The sequence below is a fragment of the Mirounga angustirostris genome, unplaced genomic scaffold (genome assembly GCF_029215605.1).
Source record: "Mirounga angustirostris isolate CCGP_5_RB_7025 unplaced genomic scaffold, mMirAng1.0.hap1 SCAF_2, whole genome shotgun sequence".
Classification (NCBI taxonomy): Eukaryota; Metazoa; Chordata; class Mammalia; order Carnivora; family Phocidae; genus Mirounga; species Mirounga angustirostris.
In genome coordinates, this window is record NW_026991710.1 from 7,991,848 (window position 1) to 8,017,250 (window position 25,403).

The window sequence follows — 25,403 nt, forward strand, 5'->3', positions numbered from 1 at the left end:
CTCTGGATGCCGCACTGCCTAGCACAGTGCTTTCCAAACTCAGACATGCACACCAGTCCCTGGGAGATCTGGTTCAAAACGCAGTTTCTAATCCAAGAGGTCTGGAGAGAGGCCCTAGTGTCCGTGTTTCTAACAAGCTCCCCGGGGAACTGGGCTGCCCACCCTCAGCCCTTAGAATGGCAAGGACCCGGTGAGGTCCAAATGCCTGGGCCCATTCGGGTCCAAATTCTGATCGCCTTGTCCCTTTGGTTTTTGTTTCTTCCTATTGTTGGGGCAGTTTGTTTTTAATTCCAGGATCGGTAACCACTGTGGTAGACAAAATAGACAGGGATCGGCCTGGCCACAGAGGTGGAATTCGCTGCAGAGGGGGGTGGAGGGGACATACTGGAATGAACAGAGGATTTAGAGCCAAAACGCCAGCTCAAATCTCAGCTCTATAATTTCACATCCACAAGATGGCATTGAAACTTGGAGCCTTAGATAGAACCCATTGGCTCTATATACTCATTGGGAGGATTAACTAAAACGGTCTATGTGGAAGCTGAGGATATTGCCATATTGCCTGGCCCATGGCAAGCCCTCAAATCAGGGTAGCTATTTTTGTCCCTAAAAAAAAAAAAAAATTCACACTGTGCAGTATAAATGAGATCTGGGGATGATAATTAGTCAAACGCATTTGTTCATGATCCAAAGTGCTGCAGTGACTCCACCAGACAGAGGCTCGAGGAAGAGAGGACAGTGACGTGGAGGGAGGATGCAGGCTCTCTGTCTGTGAAGGGCCACGCGGTGGGCCCCCCGTAAATGCCCCTCGCACCCAGGAGGAGCGGCCAGGTGTGCGACCTCGGGGGGCCCCGGGGAGGGAGGGAGGAGGAGGAGGAGCTCCTCAACATGTTTAATCTGCCTGGCTGTGCACAGAAGGCAGTGGTGACCTAAATAAATCCTTCATTAGAAGCAGAGACACATACAGGCAGCACAGCGGAGCTCTGGGACAGGAGGGCGGACGGGCCTCTCTTATTACTCCGTGCAGCTGATGGGAGAAGGGGCCATGCTAGCACATGGAGGATCCGAGACCCGCCGCCTTAGGGTACCTGGGGACGGGCAGCTTCAGTCCCTGCTCCAGGTGCGACCCAGCCTCCCCACGGGGGCCACGTGACTGTGGGCGCTTCCACGACTGGGCAGACAGTCATCATCACCCCGCAGGTGGCCAGCAGCCATGAATCCCTAGCATTTCCCCAGAAATAGCCAGCAAAAAGACCCACAGGCAATCAGAAGCCCAAGGGCCACGTGCCATCATCTTGTCCCATCCTTATCCCCCCGCAGGAGGGGGAGGTAAGGTAGGAGGAGCGTGGGAACCCCAGGGTCAAGCACGCAGGGGCTAAACTGAATTGGAAATCCAGGGCACCTGATCCCCACCCCACTGGATGCGGGACACATGGAAATCTGTGCTTCTCTCACGGGAGGGCAGAGAACGTTAGAATAATTTGCTGCTGAAAATAAATATGAGCAAACCAAAGGAAATTCTTTCCCTAGATGAGCAAAGTGGAGGGAGGATTTATCTCATTTCTTGAGCCTGCTTCTCTCGACTGAGTATCTGTGTTCCTTCAAAATTCGTATGTTAAAGCCTTAATCCACAATGGGATGGTATTTGGAGGTGCGGATTCTGGGAGATAATTAGATTTAGATGAGGTCATAAGGGAAGGACCCAGGACAGGATTAGGGATGGGGTAAGAAGAAGAGAGACCAGGGCTGTCTCTCTCTGCCATGTGAGGACACAGCCTGCAAGCCGGGAAGAGGGCTCTCGGCAGGAGCTGAACCTGGGGGCATCTTGATCTTGGACTTCCCAGACACCGCCACAACTGTGGGAAAGAATGTTTGTTGTTGATTTAGCCACGTGGTCTCTGGTATGTCGTTACGGCTGCCCGTGCCGACGAATACACAGCCCTTACCGGTAAAAGCAAAGACAAGGAGTTTTCCTGACACTGCTGTGTATTTCCTGGAGTAACAGGTGACATTTGGGCACAAAGCTGGCTGGTCGGCGGGGACGGCAGCAGGCAGTCACGTATGGATCTGTCTTAAGGACAGAGCTGCTCTCAACCCCCCAACTCGTCTCGTTGGAGACAAAGGACCACCGTGACCCGATTTTTGAAGTTTTCAAGATTCAACTGTGGATATTTATGTGAAAACTCCTGATTTTTATTAAGGTCCCAGACAGGTATTAGCTGCCAAGTAAGGTGAAGGTGGGGGGTGGGAAAGACTGATAGGTAAACCTGCAGACACTGGTGATGCCTGAGGTCCAGACTCTGCCCAGAGGTGATTGCTTTTGCAAGGCACCCACAATGTTCCTAAAATTGTTCTGAGTTACGGGGGATATCAAAAGAATCCAGCCGCTGTCCTCGAAGCACCCCGTAAAGTAGAAGACACACTTTTAAGGACAGTGATCACCATGTTCAGTGTCCGGGTGCAGATCTGGCCGCAGCTATGGGACAGACCAGCAGTGACACTGAGCTGGAGGAAGAGCAGGGGAGCCCCTGTACGACCCCCCAGAAAAGGCAGCCGGTGTCCGGGCAGCCATCAGGGAGGAGACTTAGGGTCTGCTCCCGTGCTGGGGCTGGTTTGGAGGTGCCGTCTATGGGACACGGTGGCAGAAGTAAGGCTGCTCCAGCCAGCAGGTGCGGTGTCTGGAGAGGCTTCGGGCTCAGGGATTTAGAAAGACAGGGAGGGAAAAGAGCCATGGAGATGGAAGGCAGTGTCAGGTCCTGAGCCTGAATCCCAGTAACATCACTTACACGCTCCAAGATGGGGTGACTTAATGGAAAGTCTTGGAAACTACTGCTCATGTGTGGCCCAAGAGTTTGTCTTTCCTTTTGAATATGCCTGTTCCTGGTTTAACGGGATCACGTAAAAACAGACATTTAAGTGAGCACTTGGCGTTGACAGGGACCAGGAAACGCATCAGCGGATCAATGAGGAAGCCGGCCTTGCCTGGGAGAAGCTGAGGGGGAATCGGGCAGGGGGACAATTAAAGCAGGCTGCCGTAGCTAGTTTTGATTTTATATTGCCCATGTTTCATCCTGTCCTGAATTAAATCATTGCTGTCCACGTGACGGCACGGGATAAAGCGAGAGCCCTTTTTTTTTTTTTCCTCTACTGCACACACATACACACACGCAACTACGATTTCTTTCTATCCCTCACTTGACAAGCTTTAAAAACACCAATTAAGCTGAATATTCCTTTATTCTGAAGCTCTGGGTTCAATAAAATGAGCCAGTATCCCCTCTGCCTCTGGAGCTTTACCTTCTCTATAAGGGGTTTACTTAAACGGGGAGTACCGGTCTATCTCACTCTTGAAGGGCCATGTAATCTACCCAGAAGAACACCAAGACCTTGCACTTGACACAATCTTTTCTGTGATCTCTTGTTATCTTGTTCCAGTATCTTCAGATTCAATATCATACTACATGTTAAGTTAAATCATCACCAGCCTGATCATTTATTCTTTCTGAATGGTGATGCAAAATGATTTATATCTTATGCTTTTAAAATATTATTCATTTCTTATGACTTAAAGTACATAAAACAACCTGGCATTAGGGGAAGACGTTCAGGAATCGTCATGATGAATTATTAGAGCTCAGATGGGGGAGGCTGGTGGTTAAGAGGGTGGGTTTGAATTCTGGCTCATCCCTTACTCCCCCTGGGTGACCAAGAGCAAGTTATGTGACCCTGTGGGCCTCGTTTCATCACCTGAAATGTAGGGCTGGTAACAGCACCAACTTTGTAGATTGTCATGGGGATTAAAGGAAACAACACATGAAGTGCTACGAAGAAAACCCTTACCAAATGTCATTATTGTCACTGATCTCCGGCTTCCATTGTTCTAGCTGAGAAAGGTCCTACTCAGGTAGTCTGTATCGCTTTGCTAACACAGATCATTCCGGGAACATAAGATGCACCTCCACAAAGTCTTCTTTGCTTGAAAGGGCCAATGATACACACGAGTGAACAGGATGCTGAGCTGGGGCTTCAGGAGCTGAGGTCTAGCCCCAAGTTCTGCCCTGACTTCTGTGTAACCTTGGTGAGGACGCAGAAATACTCGACGCCTTGTTTACAACAGGAAACAATCTGGCCATAAATCCGAAGATCCCCTGCCCTCTTATATCTACCTAAAATAAACTGCGAAGGCTTTAGAGAAATCAAGAAATACAAATGTTCGTCATTTGTATACTATCCTACACAATTCCAAAGAAAAGGATTACTATGAAAAGTAAACCATATAGTTTTGTCACTTGTGCTGGCAATCAGTCTAACATTTCATAGGTTAAAGGGAGTAACATATATTAAATTTCTACACTGCTGAGGTCTTTTGGATAATGGGAAACAAGAGAGCTTCTAGCAGGAAAAGACTGTTCCCGTGGGTCAGATCCTCCTAACAGCACCTGCTGCCTTGCTTCTATTCAGATCATATTCAGCGTTCCTTCAATGAATATTAATTGAACCTAAGACCCGATTAAAAGGTGGATCAGCTAGATTTGGGGACGATCTATAAAGAACGCTGAGCCATTACTGGAAAAAAACAAGATGAAGAAATGAACATTATATGAAAAGTTTCTCAGTGACAATAAAATATACAATTAGACGAAGCCCTTCAGCCTGGGGTGGGGGCAGAGGCGTTGCATGTAGATAGCTACGATTTCCTTTAACCCAACCCCAAAGGGTCAGCTTAATGACCTTAATGACCTTAATACCTTCCAGGCTGGATGGAGGCAGTTTACTCTAGGGTTTTGCTTGCTTAGGTGAGATATGGAAGTTTAGGAGTGAACAGAATTGCTTAGGACAACAGAGGAGAATGAGAGCTGCCACAGGGGTCTGGCTACTTGGTTCTTAACACATATAACACTCAGCCTCTCTCTAAATAAATGAAGAAGTATGTTATGATGTGAGAAAACCAAAGCATCAGTCTGCCCAGAATACCCACAATTCAGAGTCAAGACCTAAATAGACTTGCTGTGTACCCGGCACTGGAAGTGGAGACAAAGTTGACATCCTGTCCCTTCCCTCAAATACCTCAGGTTCATGCCAGAGTCCAGGCATGAGGTGGAAATTGAGGGAAAGGAGGCACAAAGAGTGTGGCAAATGCACTGGGAATAGGTCTGGAAGGGAGCTCTTGTTAGAAGGCTGCTTGTTAGAAGGGCAGAAAGACGCACAGCCGACAGAATAATGCACATACACACATCATACATAAAATCATTTGGCCACATTCATGTGTCATATGAACCATAACAGACCTACAATTAGAAATAGTTTATGTTTGTGTTTCAAGATCAATGAAAAACAATGTGGGAATGCATGACCATGTCCCATTGACTGTACTTTTCTCCAACTCTCGGTGAACCAGAAAGAAAAAGCAGAGTCATCGGTGGGGGAGGGAGTGAAGGAGAAACAGGACTCTGCCTAGAGCTGTCAGTTGGATTTGCAGGGACCCGAGTAGGGTTCACTCACGGGGTACCCCAGGCAACTCCTCCCAAAAGGAATCCATTGCCCAAAATCTGTATGAGTGTGCATGAGTGTTTGCAAGTGCTTGTGTGTTCATGCTTGCACGCGTGTGTTATAACTCCAACAATGAACTGAGTTTTCAAGGCTCCCTGCTACTCGAACACCCCTTCGAGGCCATTAACGCATTAATGAAGCCAACACAGACCTCGAGGCCCTGCAATCTGCCAGCCCATGGGATGATTCTAAGACGATGAGTTTCCAGAGGTGTCGAAAGAACAAAACTGACTGAAGCCACATTATTTTTCAACTCTGACAATCACCTTCACCTCCTGCACCCACTTGTCTGAACACACAGGCAGGTCTTTGTACTCCACGCTGGCACCAAACCCAAACCAGCAGGCGTATTAGTGTCCAACATGCCACGGAAAAGGAGTAGGTTTGACAAGGAACAATGGTTTAAGTTAAATAAGGCTTTGAAGATCATGCTGAGATTTCTGGTTTTGGCTTTCCATAATTTGTCTTCAGATGCTTAGTCGTTGAATAATGTGAGTCACCAAACTGGATTGAATAATATGAGTCACCAAACTGGATTCCAAGAGGATTTCCTTTTACTGTTGCTATCCTCCTTATTCCCTCAGACGCTACCCAGGAGTCTAGGTCATCCACTCAGGACACAGATACCAGGCCTCCTGCGTGCTCGCCCTCTCCCTGGCATTGTCCAGGGACACAGGAAGAAGACGGGTCCCCTCTAACCCCCCAGGGGACCCACTATGTAGGGGGAAACATACGGAGACAAATACTTCCAACCCACTGAGACACAGGCAGCTATGGGATAGACACTATTTTAGAACTTAAAAATCAGCCAAGAAGAGTAGTTTGGGACATGCTTCTTGGAAGAGACCCCTGAGAAACACTCTGAGGTCTGATGAGGACAAAAACCAAGTTCAATGCTTTTAACCGAAGTCCAGTTTAAAGCATATGAACAGGGACATAGAGAAATGAACGAACGGTGAGGGAAGATCAAAGCAAGTGAGTTCAGATCTACTGGGGTTTAGCCCCTGCCTTAGTTATTTGCCCGTGGAAAAGTTACTTTCCTCTCTGGGCCTCAGTTTCCCCAACCAAAGAAAGGGAATGCTTTCCCTACCATCTTGAGTGGCTATAAGAATTAAATATTACAGGAAAAAAAAAAAAAAAGAAAGAAAACCTAGCCTACTGACACAGGATAGGTTGACCCTTAATGCATAGGAGCTCAATAATATTTGCTCAACCAGCAGGAGTTTGATGACATTAGCTTGAAGAGAAGAACAGAAGGACACTAAGAGCAACGACTTAGGTTTTAGAACAACTAGGCTGCTTAAATAATTGTCATGAGAAAGAACTGCATCGTTCCCCCAATTGGCAAATCAGAAAAAAAGAATTCCTCGGTGAAAGCAGAAAATTCTGCCGTGAGGATAGCTATGCAGAGAGATGCAGATGATAAGAAAAAGCCAGGATTCAAAGCATAAAGTGGCTCTTAGTGCAATGTTTTTAAAGGACAACTATTATGAGATAATTAGCCTTTGTGCCATCTTTAGGAGAGGACCATAAAGCACGATTCAAGCGAGAAAAGGCAGCAGGTGAAGGTACTTGTGAACACATGGGCTAGTTGAAATCAGCAGGGCCTGTGGCCTGTGTAACCAGGATCCTAACAGGAGGCCCAATGCCAACCCACAGCCCTTCTGCTAACTCAGCTGGAATCGGGAGGCGAAGGAAGGGTAGCTGGGGATCACAAGCCAGCAAGGCAGGCTCCACCTTCAAGACTGAAGGTGTAAAGATGTCCCTGGAACAGCGTGGGGCGAGGCTGGGGAGGCTAAGGTGCCCACAGCCCCGTTGAGCGTTCTACAAAGGACAGAGGACATTTCCTCGGAACACCTTAACTCCCCTGTGGGGGACAAAGCATAGCCGCCCATCTGAGCTCAAGAAATCTGAACTAAAACATCAGCCTCCTCTCAGAAACTGCTATTTCTATTTACAATACTGGCACTTTTACTTCCCCTGCCACCCCTTCTCAGCAAGCGGGTCCCGTGTCCTTCAGCGATCCTGCACGCGCACACCCTGGACCAGGCACGAGGGGTGCACAGCTCCAGAAGCAGTGGAGCATCCTGCTCTCCGGGGAAGCTGTTTCCTGAGGGCTGCAGCCGAGCCAGCACGTCATCACACCAGTGTCACCTGCGTGGGCAGGTGCGCTCCAGGACAACCGAAAAGGCAGGGCCTCACTCGGGCCGCGCTAGGCTAAGTGAGATAAACAGCCCCTCCCCAAGCAGCGCCTCCTCCCTTAGCCGCTTGTCCCGCGTGGGTTGGTGGCAGGCCTCTGCTCACTGAAGTCTCTCAGAGACCTAGAAAGACAGAATACCTGCTGTCTCAAATAATGCCCGTCACCAAGCCAGAGGGGAAGAGAAAACACACAAAGCGCGAGGTGGGTCTCCAAGCCCCGGAGCCGGATGCGACACACATCACTTCCCCTCTCTTCCCGTGTGCACAGCAAGTCGCATGGCCACGCTGACCTCCAAACAGGAAAAGTGCAACCCTCGTGTCTGTCCATGGGGCGACCACAAGCATAGCTATTCATCACGCAGTGGGGGCAGTGGGTCGGGAGAGCATCCAGGACAAGCCCGAGGGAACGGGAGTCTGAACCTGGGAAGGAAGGCAGAGGGAATAATGCCCACCGCTCGGGGCGGAATGTCCACATTCCTGGCTTATCTGGGGGAACGCGGGCTGGTTGGTGGTGCTGTGCTCTGAATGGGAGGTGTTGCAGCAGAGAACGGCAGGGGTGAGGTTTGAAAGATAGGAACCCGAATGCCATGCTGCGGGATGTGAATTTTCATTACTTTTATTATAAAAGAAACTAAATGGCAAAAGGAAAGCTCGCCTTTGGTCACCCACGATGCACATTAAACATTCCGTACGAATCACCACATTTCATCCCCAGGACTCTGAAACAGAGGGTATTGGGGGCCTTAATTATTTCCTGGGTGCGAACTGTCTGCCAGGCATTGATTCAGTGTTGATCCAGGTTTGGGGGCTCTAGACAACACCTCTAGCCTCCTACAATGTAATCTATTGAAACAGATTAAGCATTAAATAGATAAGTGTATAAAATCCATAATTAAAAGTCACGAAGAATACGTGAGGTTTAGAGAGGTTATTACCTTGCCCAAGGTGATCCTGCCATGAAGCACTGTGTCTGGCCCCACATCTCTCCCTATGTTTGAGGGTCCTGAACTGAAATGCTAATACGGTAAGTAATGGGGACGCATGGGACGTTCTGCATCAGGGGGCAGGACAGGGACCTGATTAGGTTTTACAAAATTTGCTTGGGTCACAGGGAGGGATTAATAGAGAAATACTGCAGATTGCAGAGGATGGTAAAAGTTACGGAGCTGGGAAGGAAAACAGAAGTGAAAGCAGATGAATACAAGATCTGTATTTCAGCTGAAGACAGCAGTAAAAGAGACATTATGAAACGGAGCAGGATCAATCGCGACTGCAACGTACAAACATGAGTGTAAGAGTTGCTCAAAGGCAAGGGAGTCCAATCCGGGGTTACTGTATTCGATTAATTGCTGTCTTCACTGTGTCAAATATCTGTGTTCGTCTTGTTTCCTCTTCTGTAATTCTGACCTACGGGCATGTGACCCAAGTTTTTGGCTAATGAGACCTACAGGGGAATCTTTTTTTAAAAAAGATTTTATTTATTTACTTGAGAGAGAGTGAGCAATCAGGGGGAGGCGGTGAGGGAGAGGGAGAAGCACACTCCCCTCTAAGCGGGGAGTCCAACTCAGGGCTCGATTCCAGGTCCCCGAGATCATGACCTGAGCTGAAGGCAGACGCTTTACCGACTGAGCCAGCCGGGCTTCCCCCTACAAGGGAATCTTGCACAGGCTTTTGAGAAAGATTTCCTTCCCTGATTAAAAGAAGAGAGTCTCCCCCCTCCGCCCCCCGCCACCTTGCTCTCTACCTAAATTAGAGCAGGATGATGAGAGAGGCCACCCGGGGACACCATGGCCCTCTCACTGCCTGGAGGGGATTAGCCAGAAGGAAGAGGCAGACTAGAAGGTAATACAGGGCTGGATCCTTAAGGCCATTCCCGCTTTTCAAATACAATCAGCCTGACCAGCACGAAAAGCTACCGGGTGCTACAAAGTACTGCATTATGGACGCGTAGTCCATACCAGGCTCCCAAACAGGTGTTTTACAGGCATTATATAATGTGATTCTCACCACAAAGGTCCGTGAGGATGTATAAATACAGTGAACACGTAAGGCAAATAAGTTTAGAAAAACAAAATCATCTCCCCGAAGTCAAATAATATACTCCCTTCTGGAGCAGGGGGTGTCCTCTTGTGCCCAGAGTCACCATGAACTCCACAGGATGCTCTCCCCTGGACAAAGACTGAGGAGGATGGGCCCATCCCCATGGAAAGGGTTGGTTCCTATGCTGTGTGTAGACGGGGCTTAAAGACCAGAAGTGCATAGCCACTTCACAGGGAGCAACAGGACAGAAGAGATGCCCCCTGAAACCCTCTTTAGAAGAACTGATGCTTAATGAATGGAAATTTAAAACCAAACTAAGAGCAACAAAGCCCGTTGCAGTCAGAGGACCATGAGAGGCACCATGGCCAGTCCCTCCACAAGATGGCACTGGGTCCCCTTGTCTTCCGTCTTTATCTGTGATATTTGCTGTCACAGAATGGAGAGAGGCTGGAGCTTCACTTTTTATATCCCGTTCCCTGTTCTTCCCAGTGTCCCCATGACGGCTTTGCGTCCTTCCCTCAAGGCTGAGGACATTCAGTTGGGGTCCTGAGAAGCTCTGGGGAAAGGAGAGGGGGTGGCATTTACTTAAATGACAGCATGGGGATTTAGGCAGAGGCTCCTGAAGACTGAGCCTTTACAACACGTCGCGGTCTTCCATGTTCTTCGAACTCCTGTCTGTTTTTAATAGTTTCTCTGCTGGGGCTTCTCCTCCAATTCCTTTTTTCCCTTCCCTCTTGTTGGGGATCCCCCTTGTCTCTCTACTGGGTGCCTGTCCTAACAGCTCCTTCCATATCTTCTCTACATTGCAGCTTCTCATCTCTCGGCCCAGAAAATGGAATGAGTTTTGCTTAAATTATATAAATTAAGGCAAGAGAAACAAAGAGCAAAAGACTCAGACGCTCTCCCATGAATATGACATGTGGGATCAGTCCTGGTCTCTACACATGATACTGGGTGTGCAATCTAGAGCTTATGGCTTTCTTCCATCATCTTAATAACAGCATTTTTTTTTTTTTTTGTAATGTTAACTATGATTCAGGCACCGTGGTAATGCTTGCCATACTCATTTGGTTTGATGTGCACTAAACGATCCTCTGTGATAATTTAAATTATGCCCATTTTGCGGATGTGGAGATGGAGGCTTAGTGAGGAGAAGTAGCTCGGCCCCTGCGCGTGGCTGAGAATCAGCACAATGGATTCTAACCAGATCTCTGGCTGGGTAAGCCTGTGTGTAAGCTGCTGTCCTACCTACTTTCTGGTCCAGGCTGCACACAAACACATGGCTAGTGAGCAGCTCAGGTTGGATGAAGAGTTAGTAACGTGCTCTGCAACAGAAACTAATGATCTGGGCCTGAGCGATAGCTCAGTACTGAAGAAAGCATAAAACTGCTTTGGAACATCCACAGAAGCCTTGTTAATTTAGTTCCCCACCAGGTTATTACCTAAAATGGAAACACAACATTTTCACTGCCATCCTCAGAACAACCTACTCCAGCAGGCTTAGGGGAGCTCTCTGACTCAATTTATCACCCGAGGTCACCACTTGGAGGAACAAGTCTGGAAGGCCCCGTAACAGTTTTATTAGCTTTGAATTCAGCAGATAAGGGAGCATTGCAGGTGCGGGTTTTCAAAGCACAAAATTTCCTTCAGTGGCCTCAGTGGAGGCCCATGTGGGTCTCGTCTTTGCAATCCCAGCCCCACAGGAACCTGCTCCAAGCAGTATTTGTGAAGAATAAGGCACTGTGTTGGTGGACTCGCCGCTACGCCGGTGGCCTCACAGGGTAGAAACACCTTCTTGCAGAGGGTGTTGGGAATAATCCGGTGCACGCCATCACCCCTTGGGAGAGAATCTGTCTCACTTATTAAATGCACTGAGAGATCTGGTTTGACCCGCACTTCTTTTGCGTCTTTGAGCAAACAAATAAGCTTGCTTTGATTTGATCAGATGCTTAGCTCACCAGAGAAAACAACCTGTCCGTCCTTTTCTCCTTGGACCACACCCCAGTCCAAGGTCAAGATTACATCACCATCAAGATTACTGTGCTCTCCCCTCTCTAACTTCCTAGAGTTACGGGACTTTGACCAAAGTAATCGCTCAGAACCGTCACCACAAGAATAGGAATGTTTAATAAAATACAGGACTTTCAGTTAAATTTAAATTTCATAAAACAATGAATAATTTCTTCACATTCAGTATCTGGGATACACCTGTCCTAAAACATTACATGTCGTTTCTCTGAAATTCAAATTTTACTGGATGTCCTGTACTTTTACTTGTAAGATCTGGCAACACTACCCAAGAATATATGTTTTCTTGAGCATTATGCTAAGCATTTTATATTGGCAATCTCCTATACTTCTCATTAGAATGTTGACAGGACTGAAGCCCAGAAAATTGTCTATTTCTCAGGATGACACAGTCAGTAAGAGGGAGATCAGAAATGCAAACAGATGTGAATTCAAAAGCCATGCTCTCTCTGCCACAAGAATAACTCCAAAATCTAATCCCAGAAATCTGTCACTGTCATCTTCTCCCTCCTTCCTATCCAGGACGCTGGGAAAAACCTGGTGTAAGACATAATTTAAATAAAGTGCTAGCGCGTCTCCTTTTCCCGGAGGAGGCACCCAGCCTGCGCTCACTCCTCGCCACTGGAGTATTTATTTTTCTGAGCACAGCGAGGCAGGCATGCTTTTCATTTCAGCTGCATCTGCAATCACCTTTCTCCCGCTGTATTTAACTGCTGATACAGGACTCTGATTTACTCTCCTCAACTAAGGAGTGGAGACATTTACATAAAACAGCTTACTGCAGGGTGTACCTAATCTGCAGGAATTCTAGGGGAAATTCAACAAGACACAAAATGCACCTCGGAAAGTGCTGAAATGGAAGTTCTTGACGAATGAAAGGAGATGCGAATGTTTTAAATCTAAATATATTTCTTCGTTTATAGAAAATACGGGCTCCTCGGTCCTCCAGGGACTTAAAGAGTCTCCACCTTGAGCCATCTGCTCACGGCAGGTGGAGAATCTGTGGATCTGGGGTCTGCCGCCCTCCTTCTGAGGATCTAAGAAAAGTTGCCCAGACCTCAGTTTCTTTAAATATGGAAATGAAGATGCTAAGAGCGCCCCATCTCCCTTGAAGGGCTGGGTATGAAAAGGAGAACATGGATATTATCACAGTAAACAGAAATAAGGAATTATCAGTTTCATTCTTTTCTTTTTTTTTAACTTTTTAAAAATTCTTTTGAAATATTTTTCATTCTTTGCATGCCAGAGTGCTTTTGCATAGCCAAGATCTGCTAGGTGAAGGGGGTCCCGTGTAAACGTGCTAGTTACTCACCTGCGCTGACCATTTGGGAATCCCTAACTGGGACAAATGAAGCCTCAGCGAGGGCTTGGTGGGGGCTCTACACATGTTGACTATGTCTTATCATCCTTCTTTGGCTCTTCTCTTCATGCCTCTCTCCTTCCTTAAATATTTCTTCCCCCACGAAGCCTTCCCGAGTTCCCCCAGACAGAAACGTTGCCTCTTGTTTCTATTCTGAGCAACCACTTGGAAGGAGGCACATTGTTCTAGGAGCTGGTGGGAAACACTGGTGTGGGTCCAAATGTCTGCTCAGCTAGGGCACCAGTTCTGACGGGGAGTCAGACAGGGTAAGTAACAAGAAGACTCCGGAGAATCATTATGACCACAAATCCTGCTATGAGAGAAAGAACTGCAATGAGAGGAAGAAACACAGTGATTCAGGGAGGTATTCTCCAGGAAAGGCTGCACTGACCCAGGCAGAGGCCCAAGCACTGTGCCTTCACCACCTCGTATGCAAAAACGTACTAATTTATCTGACTGCCAGACTAGCGATAAGTTCCTTAAGAACAAGACCCATTTTGTTTTTTCTTCTGCACAACCGCCCTCGGTATACGAGTCAACATCAAAGCCTGGGACAATTTGGGGGAGGGTGTATCAGAGTTTCAAAGGGCACGAGTACGTTTCACACATAGAATCAATTTTTAAAATACTTCATTTTTGTGATGCAAAATGAACTTTCGTAATAATACAAAATGTCTTTGCCAGGTAAAGAAATTAAAGCTTCAAAATATCTTCACTGGTGATGGGGTCCCCGTTTCAACTAAGTAGAGCAGCACGGATGGAAACTCTTCGTACCACGTATCAGATGCTCGATTAAAAAGGTGCTGCATGTCAGAGTTCTGTGTGCCCAAATTCAATAGTGAAGACAGCCCCACCCCCACCCCAGGATGCTTGCTCACCTTAGTTACCTACTCTGTTGGGATCATTTTTTTTTTTTTTTAAAGATTTTATTTATTTTTTAGAGAGCGAGCGAGCGAGAAACAGCATGAGAGGGGAGAGGGTCAGAGGGAGAAGCAGGCTCCCCGCTGAGCCGGGAGCCCAATGTGGGACTCGATCCCAGGACCCTGGGATCATGACCTGAGCCGAAGGCAGACGCTTAACCATCTGAGCCACCCAGGCGCCCTGTTGGGATCGTTTATTAATGTCTTCCATGTTGGTCTACAATTTCCTTGAGGACTGGTCCTTGATGGGTTTTGTACAGTAATGGATTCCAGCACTTAATCCAGTGTCTGGCACGTGGCAGACACTCAATAAAGGGGCTCAGTAGTCGATTTCATTAAAATTAAGAGAGCAGTCTATTATCAGAGGTTTACCTAAATAGCAACTCCGAGAATATAATCAAGGGTCCAAACGCCCACACGCAGAAATCTTTTATGTCAGACGGTGACATTTCACTTTGAATATGTTGAGTCAGAGACTGAACTCTGAGACCCCTGGCTACCTGCCTCAGGTTTTACCCCAGAACCCCGGATTTTCAGATGGCCTTCCCCTGATTTATTCTTAGCACATCGCTATCTAACATAGGACAGATCGTACTTATTTATTTTGCTCTCGTCTGTCCTGTCCGCTAGAAGCTAAGTACGATGGCAAGGATTTCCATCTGTGTTACCCGCTACGGTGTCACCAGCGAGCGCCATGATCCTCGGTCCGCGGTCGGCACTCAGTACACGTGTTAAAGGATCTAAATGTGATCATTGCAGCTGCCTCCTAAAACAGGGACAAGAACAGTACAAGCAAACGCTCCACAAACATGAAGGTCAACTCACTGGATTGCTGTCTACACAGCACACCTATACACCCTTGCCCCAACATTCCCGGGAACTGATTTCACTGAGTCTCATATTCTCACCCATTTCTTTCCTATCCCCAGAAACCAGAGGCCATATACTGGAGGCCTGCGGGACGCATACAAGTCCTACCTACACAAGTGTTCTGCTTGGCCCACATGGTATTATTTCAAAATATTGACTTAGCTGCCGGCACTTAAAATTCAGTACATTCTACATAAAATTGTGAACTTACAGCCCATCTTGGAAAGAGAAGGAAGGAAGGAAGGAAGGAAGGAAGGAAGGAAGGAAGGAAGGAAGGAAGGAAGGAAGGAAGGAAAGAAAGAGAAAGAAAGAAAGAAAGAAAGAAAGAAAGAAAGAAAGAAAGAAAGAAAGAAAGTCAGATGTGGCAGAACTGGGCCAGAGGTCCCACTGGCAACCAGATGTTGGGTCCCAGCTCTGGTGCAACCCCCTCTCCTTGTCCAGGCACAGGCCCTAAGGCTGTTTCACTCAGGCCTGGCCACTGAAGGCATTTCGGTGTGCGACCCCTGCTGGAAAGCTACCAAAAAGCAGGCAGCATGGAGGGAAAAAAAAAAAAAAAAGTAAAGATGCCAACTGGGATCTATTTCTGTTATGTTCAAGCTATTCCTCGGAAGAATAATGTATTCATTTTTTCTAGAACTCTGGAGGTACCACATAACTATTGACAAACTATGGCCCAGTAAATATTATTCTAACGGCCTGAAAAAGCTATGAGCTTAATTCCCTGTGGGTAGAGGAAGCTGAGAAAGCTTCATGCCAGAGGCAGGCCTGAGGATGGATCAAGAGAGGCTGTAGATCAGCTGGTTATAATTCTGGCTAACTCAAAGAGAAAAAGGAATTTACTTGAAGACTAAGGGTTACCTCTAGGAAGTGAGGAGAAGCTGAAAATCCAGGTTTGTTAAAAGGGAAGGGATGAAGGGAACCTTAGTGTCAGGGAGCATGGCAGGATCATGCCATGGGAATAGAACCCAGGGGAAATCCTGACATATTCATGCTGTTGCTGACGCCACTTGATTCATGACTCAGGATGGTAAATGAACACTTAGCTGTCCTTGCGTCCTTTAGCTAGTCCCTCAAGATGCCAGGTCCCAGGTGGTATCATCCTGAGCTTCAGGTCAGGGCCCAGAGAGATGAACAAGCAGAGAGAAAGCTCCACCTCCCACTGAGAAGTCCCTCCATGGGCACCTTCCAAAATACAAAAGTCTACTATGGATAAGGAGGATTTCAGGTGGTGATGGGAGGAATAGGGCAAGGCAAACAGTGCAGCGGAGCAGAATGAGAACAGACAGACCAGAACTCCAATCTGGAATCCTCTGTACCTTCAGAAAATCAGTTAACTTTTCTTCTGATCTGCAGATTCCAAATCTTTAAAATAGAAATCATGCCATCTGCCCGTGCACAACACAGGGTGGCTGTGAAGATTCTGTTCAATCATTCATTCACTTATTTCAAAAATACGAAGCCTTTATTAAGTGACCAGGCACTTAGCTAGGTCCTGGGGGCAAATTTGGAATGCTGAAAATGCACCAGAGAGCCAGTGCTTTATGCTGATGACAGATTTAGACAAGGGAGACCAAGGGCATCTCCTACAGCTGAGCATGTATCACTTTTCCCCAACTGATACACTCCTCTGCAACTTTCTTCCTTTTCTGATTAATCGGTATCAGGGCCCTTCCTCCAAATAGATATAAATAGATGCATAGATAAGATAGATATAGATAGATATAATTTAGGACATATAAAATCCATGAAGAAAAAAAAAAAAAAAACCTCTAAAAAATTAACTCTGATCCTGAAAACAAAAAAAAACCTAATCATTCTGAGAAGCATTGAGGCCTGGTACTGATGGATTTCAGGTGATCACAAGGAGATACTGGCCCATTGTATGAAATCCTCTCCCCCATTTAATGTTTAGCATATGCAATTCACACAGACAATCACAAATTCTAATTAAAATTAACATTAAAATAGACCAAATGAACTCTGCAGAGAAAGCATGTTCAGTAGCCCTGAACTTTTTCCACCAGGGTTTTAGAATTGCCAAAATCCTCTTCACATACATTTTCTTACTGTCTCATAATAACCCTTTAGTCTCTATTTTTCAGAGGAAGAAGCTGAGGGATTCTTTCCCTTTTGCTTCAGGCCTGGGGCAAGAAGCTGACTCCAAATCCAGCTAGCAGGCTCCCCAGCCTCCGCACTTAGAAAGGGCAGCTTCACAGGAAGCACTAGGTCATTGCTGGAGTTGAAGGAAGATAAACCAAAGTGATGGGAAACAGCCGCCTTTTTTCCCCAATGCCCACTGAAAAGTTACTATTTCCTACATAGCCGCTAGAACATTGCTACTCTCCAGCTTTGCCTTTACCCCCTCCAAGACTGCAAGGACTCTGGCCTGGAGACAGCCCTACAACCTGCAGCCTGAGCCTTGACCCTGGGTACTGGCTCATCGCCATCAGGGCATCAATCCATTTTAGTGTTGCTCTCCCCAAACTCTAGCCTCAACAGAGAGAACAGGACTCAGTACTCACGGTGGGCATGTGCCACCCTGGGTAGAGGCCGTGGTGTAGAGGAAAGGCAGTCCATATTTCCAGCCCTTCCAGGCACCATCAAATGGTGATTCAAGGTAAGAAAATCCTCCACATTGCTTTCCCTTCAAAGAGCTCTTTCAGGGCTTTTCCAGTAAGGCAGTTCCCTCTTTTGACAACAAAAGCGCAAGTCTCAACTGTATTGTGGAGTCCAAGTAAAGCGTTCCTGAACATCTACACTGTGCAAAGCAGGACTTGAAGCTGGAGGACTCCTGGCTTCATGGTAGGGGTACCAATTACAGAGCTGAGAGCCCTGGGCTTTTCCTGATCCCATTTACAAGTTCAAGGTACCACTTTCTCACCAGTTTCCTAAGGGAAAAAAAAAAAAAAAAAAATTCCCATCTTAAAGCTACAGTGCATCCTACACCAGGCAGCTTCACCAATCCTCACTAAATGCTACTGTCCTAATTAACTGCTAGGACTTAGGAATGCTTAGTCACGAAGTTATTGATGCCCCCCCCCCCCCGCCCCGCCCCGCCGAACTCAGCTGAGACTTAGAGGGACCCACGGAAGCCCCGAAAGTCTCCTTGAGAAGCTGATCTTTTTCTTCCTAGCGCTGGAGAAAACCTTATGTAACACAATGGTCCATTTCAACATGTTACTTCTGCAATCCTATGGGAGTAAAAGAATGTAAGCCCTGGAAATACAAAGAGTAAAGCGGGGATTTGCAGCTGAAGCGTCCATCTCCTGGAATTTCAGGAGGTCAGGCTTATTCTAATTGCGCCCAATCTTTACTGAAAACGCTGAAAGCAAGAATAATTCCAAATGCCAAAGGATGGGCTTTAGAAATACAGGCAGGCAGAAGTTAGGTTATGTCCCCCTTCCCCCTTTTAAGACGGAATTCCTGGAGTTAACCCTTGAGTGGAAGTTGGTAATTGCATTTCAATAAAATAAAGTGAGATGTGGCTGCAAAGCGCGAACGCAAGAGTTAGGACCCCAAGGATCGTGCGTGCGCTCCTGCTGCAGCCACAAAAGCCGGCCAAGGAAGGCGCCCCGGACGCGAGCGACTCCTCCGGGGACCCGCTCCCCGGGCGAGCAGCGGGCTGCGCAGCCGAGCCCGTGGTGCCGGGTTTCGAGAGCTCTGACGGCGGGAGGAGGAGCAGGTACACTCCATCCCCAATCCCTCGGCCATTCCTTGCGGCTGCTCTCTCTTAGCAGGGTACCGCTTTGGGGAGCGCAGTGTGAAGAGTGGATTTGGAGTCGCCTCCCCAGAATGCCCCCAAAAGCATCTTCCTGCAAGTAGTGGATAAAAATAGCCGGCGGATAATGCTGGGGGAGGAGCGAGATGCGCTCAAGGCAAGGCAAGGCAAGGCAACGTCTGGTCCTGCACAGTGGAGACCGGAGGAGCGATGCAACCCCACTCCCAAAAGAGGGGCCCGGGTGTGCGAGGAAGCGCGGACGCCCGCCCGCGGAGGAGATGAAATGGAAGGCGCATAGCACCCGCACACAACAGCGGAGCGAAGCACACCCCACACCCGCGTCCTGAATCCCCGCTCCTGCTCTCCATCCTATTCCCGGTTCTGGAAGCCGGCCCTCCGGCTCCCGGGACAGGCTGGGGCCAGAAGGGCGAGCCCCGCGCGGTCAGCCGTCTAGCTCGGAGAGCGCACCTGAAGACGTCAGGCTTGCCGAGTCTGCTCCCGGATCGGAGAGGGGGTCTACTAGCGACCTCCGCGGGTGGGCGCCCCGCCTCCCCGCACCCTCATCTGCCGCCACCATCCAAGGTGCTCGAAATAGAAAGAGAGGCAGAAAAAAAAAAAAAAAAAGGTAAAAAGTAAAATGAAAAAGCAGGACGGTGTAGAATTGGCATTCGGAAAAGAGGCTACCTACAGTTCATTGCCTTAATCTCTCTCCTCCCGAGCATCCCCACCCCTCGGGAGATGTCCCAAGTCTTCTCCACTCCGACAAAATGCAAAGGCAATCTAGACCTAGGTTTCCTCACCCGGGATGCTCTCTCGACCCACTGACTTCTGCTGACTGTATCCCTGCCCCAGTTCCCAGCCAGAGTGGTACCCGGGCTTTGCTGCGCGCTGCGCTCCGGCTGCCCCGCACCGTCCTAGGGAGATGCGGCGGGCAGGAGCGAGCCCGATTCTGCTGGGGGAGGATCCAATCCACAAAGTCAGAAACCCGAATACCTGTCCATTAAACACACACACACACACACACACACACACACACACACACAATCCCTCGGGATTTGCAGAGCTGAGAGGGCAAAGCAGGAGGTGAGAAGGATGGAAAACCCCGGGTCTCTCCTTCCTTGTTCCCCCTACATCCACTCCACTTGCTCCAGCCTCGACTCACCTTGGGCCCTGCGCTCTCCCTAAATCCTGGACGCCAGGTGAGGGCACCCCGACGGTTCCCCGTCTTGCCACTCCCCAGGCTGGGCGGCCTCCGCCCCAAGCGCGCGGCACTCACCTGAGCAGCGCCGCGGTCGAGCCCGTCCGGCGCCCGAAGTCGGCTCTCGGGCTGAGCCATGGGCAGCGCCTCGAACCACCGGCGGCCCGCCGAGCGAGCTTCGGGGCGCCTCGGAGCAGGCGGGCGAGGCAGGTGACGCGGGCACCCACGGAGACCCGGCAGTGGCGGCGGCTGGTGGCTGCCCGCGCGCAGGGGACTTTGCAGGCGGGAGGCGAGGCGATCAGTCCCGCGGAGGGGAGGAGCAGGAGGAGGAGCAGGAGCGGGAGGAGGGGACGGAGGAGGCCGGGCCCTAAGGGAGAGCGCGCGGGGCAGAGGAGGATCGCGAGCGCCCACTGCTGCCCGGCCCGCTCCGGTGCTGCCCTGAGTCGGGCCGGCTCGGTGTGGCCGCGCCGGGTTCTCGCCTCCCGCGGACAGGTCTCGGACGAGTTGATCTGGCCCAACGGCTCCGCGGCTCCTCGGGTTTCAGTCCTGGGGAGGGGGACCAGCGCGGCCGAGAGGGTGGGGCCGGTTGTGGGTTGGGTGATGCTGCCTCCTCCGCGAACCTGGGACGTCCTGTCGACTCCGTCTCCCCTGCAGGGGGAAGACTCGGTGCGAACTCGAGCCCACCTCTTCCCGCACTCTGCTGCCCAGCAGGGTCCCCGGGGCTGCGCCCCTCCCACGTGCGTCCGCACGGCCAGTTTCCTTGCCGGCAGGTGACCCACCTTGGGTGCTGGTGCTCCCCGCGCCGCCCTGGAGGCCAAAGGAGCCATCTCCTGGAGCTCACACCGCTGCCCGCCCCGGACGCCAGCAGCCAGGCAGCTGGAGCCGGAATCCGCACGGGGAGCCGGCTCCGGAGCGTCCCGGGTCGCCATTGAACACACCCTCCCACTTCGGTTTCGCGCCCGGGAGTGGATGCAGATTTACCGGGAGAGCGCGGAGAATTCAGCTCTGCTTTTGTTAGCACCCCAGGGTGGTAAACGCCAGCTCTGAAATGAAGCAGGTTTTCTCTGTCCCCTCCCCCTATCCTGTAGTTGGAGGTTTTGGGGGAGAACTCAACCAGCATCCAAGTAGTTCAACTTCAGATTTAAGATTTCCAGGGGCGTGGGGTTGGAATCTCCTTGCAGAGGCTGGATGGCCTGCTTACCTGCTTACCTGAGCCAAAGGAAGCGGCCCTCAAAGGCAGGTCAGCAAACATGTTAGAAAGAATGAAGGAGTGAGGAAAGAAGCAAGGAAAGAGAAAGGAAAACTGCCAAATGAACATCAAAGTAATTTATTTTAGGTGAGGTTTCAGTAGAGCTTCCATATCTTAAATATTGGAAGATAAATATTTGGAAGAATTTGACTTCATCATTTAATCTGTAATTAATTAAACAAAATCTGTCCATTAATTTTGCTTAGTTTAAAAATACTTCCCATTTATGGAATGGTTGCCATAGGAATTTGACCCCTTTACTCATGTGTTGTTACCTACTGCCCTTTAAGAAAGCAAAGCAATGACCAGCATTTCTGGCTATCTGATTAAATCCAATAGCATCTGGGAGGCCAAGACCAAGACTTTTTTGGAAAATAAGCTTTTAGGGGTTTTTGTGACCCTGGCTACTTCTCTGAGCCAGCCTAATGTTGATATGTGTATTTTAGGTATATATATATATATATATATATATACACACACACACACACACACATATATACATATATGGTATATATATATATATATATATATATATATATATATATATATATATAATTTTTAAGTCACTTTAAAGCCCCACTTTGAAAAGCCTCAGCATTTAAATTTATATTAGCTTTAAAAGGAGTGCTCCCCCCCAAATCCTATGAAGCTGTGTAAAATCATGTAGGAGGTTGTGCAGGTCAAATGGTAGTCTGAGATAAACCCTTGCCAATTACTGGTATCCTTAAGCTCCTACCAGCATCTAAGCCCTGTGCAGATCATGGGTTCTTCAAAATAGGGAGCAGCTTTGATGTTCTAAGTTGGTATGATTACTTTTCCTTGAGAGTTCAAAGTGCTTCTGTTGCATAGTCTGAATCTCACTACTCATTTGCCAGATGCAAAGGGAGGCTGGTAGTGATTCCATTAGCATGCTGGGAGCCAAGGGCAGGTTAACTGATCTGCTTGGTTCCCTACTACAAGTCCTGAAAAGGAATGAGAACCTTAGGCCCCTAGCCCTGAGTCTCTGCTAGAAACTTCACTTGCAGGAAGCAACTCCAAGTAGGTCTGGCAAGTGATTAAGAATTTGAGGACTGGATTTTTAGTTTCACTCATTTTTTAAAAATTTCAGCCAATGTTCATTGATCACTGATTAGCGTTCTTGTGTTTATAGATAAGTAAGAGAGTATTATTTGGCTCTTTTGTTCTTAGTTAGCTTTATGTCTCTGCCAAGACATTTGTCATTTCTCTTAAACAGCCTCCTCTGACCTCTTCTGGGCATGAGTTAAGTTTCCTAACCAGGCATTTATATACTACCATAACTCGGTTCTGCTGTAACAACACAAATATTGTATTGAAAATATCAGAGATTTTGCTTACCCATAGATTAGAAATGCTTTGAGTAAGGGGACCATGCTGGGAACCACAGAGAACTCTGTGTTGTCTCCCCAGGACCTTGCATGGTGTCTGAAACATGGTATATTCCCTCAAGGACTGCTGGATTAGGTCAGATGTGTTTCCCTATCAGAGCTGTCAGTGTCAGAATGGAGGCTCACAAGAGACACAGTCGTGGTCCACTTGAAGATGGGCTGCCATTCGTATATGTGTGGCCTAAGACCCTCTTACTCAGTGTCATCAGCTAGAAAATGAAAGGGTTTTAATAGATGATCTGTAAGCTGCTAATATAAGATACCAGAATCTTTGTTGAGCAACTAATATGTGTTCAACACTATGCCAGATACTGAGCAAGAAGTAGACAGTGAAGACACCACCATGGCCCTCTGGGAGCAGAAAATCTTATCTCAAGGAGAAACCAGACTGACCCCCACCACCCAGCTTTACCAAAACTCATTGGCATCAGTTAAGCTGCAAACTATGTTCTGCAGAAGACAGAGGCTGAGGGAATAAAATGGAAACAAAAGCAAATGAGCTATGACTTCAACCAATAATTAGTAATAATACTGGCTGGGATTCATCCAAGGCTTTTGAGCCAGGTACTTGGGCAAGATGAATTACAGAGTGTGTACATTTTGTCCTTGTACCAGACCTCTTAGAAATTATGATTTCCTCATTTTTTTAAAGATTTTCTTTATTTATTTGAGAGAGAGAGCCCAAGCAGAGAAAGAGGGAGAAGGAAAAGCAGACTCCTCACTGAGCAGGGAGCCCGATGCAGAGCTTGATCCCAGGACCCTGGGATCATGACCTGAGCCGAAGGCAGACGCTTAACTTACTGAGCCACCCAGGCGCCCCTATGATTTCCTCATTTTACAAAAACAAAGGCACAGAAGTTTAAAGTCATGATAGGAGTGAGTGGGAGTAATTAGGGCACCAGGGGTGGAGGTGATTTATCCAAGGCAACTACCCTTCCAGTAAAAACTAGACTCCTAGTCTAGTGCTCTCTGTAATTAAATGGTTTGCTTATGTTTGCTTTTGTTATTTCTGTTTGCTTTCTTTCCCCCAAATATGTCATGGACTAAGGAGTTTAGAAGAAGGGGAGAGAGAAAAAGAGAGAGTTTGCTTCTCCTGAAGATGTAGGATCCACAGTCCTTCTACCTGCCTGGGCTCAGTGTGATTTTATCTGTAACTCCTGCCTGTGGAGCTACCTATCCTGTAGAGTCTTTCCTCCCATAATGACAGTTTGAAACTTTCAGGTTAATAGCATGAATGTTAAGGAGTCCAGTGGGATTCTTTATAAGGAGAGGAAATTGGGATCAGGTTAAAAATCCAATTTTAATAAACTTTCCAAGTCCTGATTTAGATGGTACTGTAATGGCTCTTACTGCTGAATCACCTGAAAAGTCAGGTATATTTTTAAAAGGTTCTTGGTGTAGGGGGAACTTGATGGGTATTGTCTAATTGTACATTGTGCATTCCTGTCTTTATAGAAAAGATCATGTGTAAAACTGATGAGAAGAGATATGCAATGCTACCATCCAGGGAGCTGGCTGGGCAGAGGTGGGGGGCGGGCATAGGGTTTGAAAGATGATTTTCACTCCTTTGACCAAAACAAAGAGAGCATGATTACACTGTGTGGAAATGGTATCCTCAAATAACTCCAGCTAATTTGATTGCGCTCAGGTCTAGAATTGTTTCCATTTCTTTGGATTTGCTAATTAGCTAGAGCGGCAGGCTTGGGAGAGAGAGAATGAGGGTCATATCCAGAAAACATGTAGGATCAAGGTTCCTTCTGACTCACCTCACCCATCACGTGCCTCCCCCACCAGCCTAACTCCAAACTTTACCAAGGTCCTCAAAAACAATCCACCCATCTATGATTAAGGGATCATTTGATGTTTTTCTGAAAACAGGATGTTTATCCCCTTTATGACACCAGATTTAGTCTCTGCCTGTGTGGTTGCAGGGTTGAATTATAACTTACTTTGACCTTTGCGGGACCTAGCCTCCAAAATTAATTAATTAATTAAAAATTAAAAATTAAGTTCCATGACTGCACTGGCATAAAGATGAATATGTTATTCCTATGTATTTCCATATTTGTTGAGGCCTGGAAGCTCTCAAAGAAATTAAAATAGGGCGCCTGGGTGGCTCAGTCAGTTAAGCGACTGCCTTCGGCTCAGGTCATGATCCTGGAGTCCCGGGATTGAGTCCGGCATCGGGCTCCCTGCTCGGCGGGGAGTCTGCTTCTCCCTCTGACCCTCCTCCCTCTCATGCTCTCTGTCTCTCATTCTCTCTGTCTCAAATAAATAAATAAAATCTTTTTTAAAAAAAGAAATTAAAACATTTTTGAGAGGCTCTGAAAGTACCCTGGGCTCCTGTGACTTCGAAGGAAGAAATGGGCTCTGTACAGAATGAAAGCCCAATTGATTCAGGGAAAATATACATGATGAACGCAGTTTCCCACACATATCTTACAGCCCATTTGTTGTGTCGGATAAACAACCCTAGACGACATAGTGCTTTTATTTCTGATCCCGTGTCAAATTTTGCCCCAAATCACACACATCAGTGCTTCAGAAATTGCAGTATTGCGGGCCTGAAGTGGTCCCCTTGTTCAAATCATTAGGACCTGCGAGTGCGGGAATGCCTTCAGGGCCCTGGGAAATTGTGGCACTCCCTTTGATTTTAGGTTTGTGGGGACCCAAGCTGACCAATGCTTTGATGGGCAGGTCTTGCTGATTTTCTCTTTTAGGCCTTATTCAAGGATGCTGGAAAGTTCAACTCTCAAAATCATCATCATCATCATCATCATCATCATCATCATCATCATCATCTTTTCCTTTCTCTCCAGCTCGCCAGCCCCATCAGCTGAGTTGAAACCTCTACCGTGTGCTGGC

General features: G+C 47.8%; 1 protein-coding gene across 1 annotated transcript in view; it reads right to left on the bottom strand.

Moving 5' to 3' along the window:
• The window catches only part of HS3ST1 (heparan sulfate-glucosamine 3-sulfotransferase 1), a 30,339-nt gene extending 9,851 nt beyond the window's left edge, over positions 1–20,488 (bottom strand). Inside the window, exon 1 of the mRNA XM_045881479.3 lies at positions 19,962–20,488. The gene's annotated coding sequence lies outside the window, so the exon portion shown is untranslated. The remainder of the gene's footprint in view (positions 1–19,961) is intronic.
• Between the last annotated feature and the right edge of the window lie 4,915 nt (positions 20,489–25,403).